The sequence below is a fragment of the Apus apus genome, chromosome 10 (genome assembly GCF_020740795.1).
Source record: "Apus apus isolate bApuApu2 chromosome 10, bApuApu2.pri.cur, whole genome shotgun sequence".
Lineage (NCBI taxonomy): Eukaryota > Metazoa > Chordata > Aves > Apodiformes > Apodidae > Apus > Apus apus.
Window position 1 is genome coordinate 191,857 of NC_067291.1, and position 1,261 is coordinate 193,117.

Sequence of the window (1,261 nt, forward strand, 5' to 3'; positions counted from 1 at the left end):
TTAGATTATCCAGGACATCTGCATGGAGCTGTCAGCTATACCTCAGGTCCTGCAAGAAACACACATGCTTCTGTACTGGAAGCTAGAGATCAGATGGGGTACCATGTGGTACCCCATCATGATGGAAGACATCATGATGGAGGAAATGTCAAGTCCTTGAATATCTTCCCTGATTTAGGCCTACACAGTTAACTTGCAAATGCGTTAAACTACACGAAATAATCAGTAATTTTTCATTCTCTTGCAATACAGTGTCCTTTTGACCTCTTGCCTTACAAACACAAGTGGTGGTAAAAGCACATTCTGAGCTTTGTTCCTGGTTTAGTCCCTTTCCTCTGAGAAAGAGTTTTCTCCCTAACATTTTTTTTCAGGTCAGATCTCATCTCCTGGTTCCTGGGTAGTGTAGATCAAGAGCTTCAGAGCTGGGATGACAGCACTGTATATGAGAGTCACTTGAACATCCCTTTTAGGGAGGGCTTCCAGAGGAGGGTGGTGTATAATTGAAGAGCACTGATATGTAAAGCAGTGCCACAATGGTGATGGGGGAGGCACAGGTGGAGAAGGACTTCATCTTGCTTCCTGGTACCAGACTTTCTGGAAGACAAAGGAGGTGATAAAGATGTAGAAGAGGACTATGAGAGTCAAGTGACCTAGAACAATAGCTGTGATGACAACTTTGAGGAGGGTCATTTAGAGAGTGGTAGTACTGTAAGCCAAATTCAAGAGTGGCTTGATGTCACAGAAGTGATGGATGTGGTTCTGGCCACAGAAACTCAACTGAGAGGTCATAATGGAGTGCACCATGGCATGTACAAAACCAGTGGACCAGCTGGCCACAGCCAGCAGCAAACAAGTCCGTGAGCTCATGACAAGGGTGTAGCACAAAGAATTGCAATTGGCCACATAGGGGTCATAGGCCATGGTGGCCAGGAGCATAGCCTCAGTACTGCCCAGGAAGTGGAAGAAGTGGAACTGGGACCACCATCCATAAAAAGAGAGGGGCTGATGCCCAAAGAGAAAGCCACTCAGCATTTTGGGAACAGTGACTGTAGAGTAGAAAATGTCCAGGTAGGAGATTGCCTAGGAAGAAGGACATCAGCATGTGGAGCCGAGGCTCAGATACCATAGTCAAAATGATCCCGTTTTCCAGAAGACTGGTCAAGTAGAGCAAAAGAAAGGAGATTAAGTAAAAGCACTGCAGCCCCTGGACATTGCCAAGGCCCAAAACGATGAACTCACTGACCTCTGTCCTGTTCTGCAT

The 1,261-nt window shown here is 46.2% G+C and overlaps 1 pseudogene; it reads right to left on the reverse strand.

The window, feature by feature from the left end:
- Window positions 1-272: 272 nt before the first annotated feature.
- On the reverse strand, window positions 273-1,261 carry LOC127388719 (olfactory receptor 12D2-like; annotated as a pseudogene).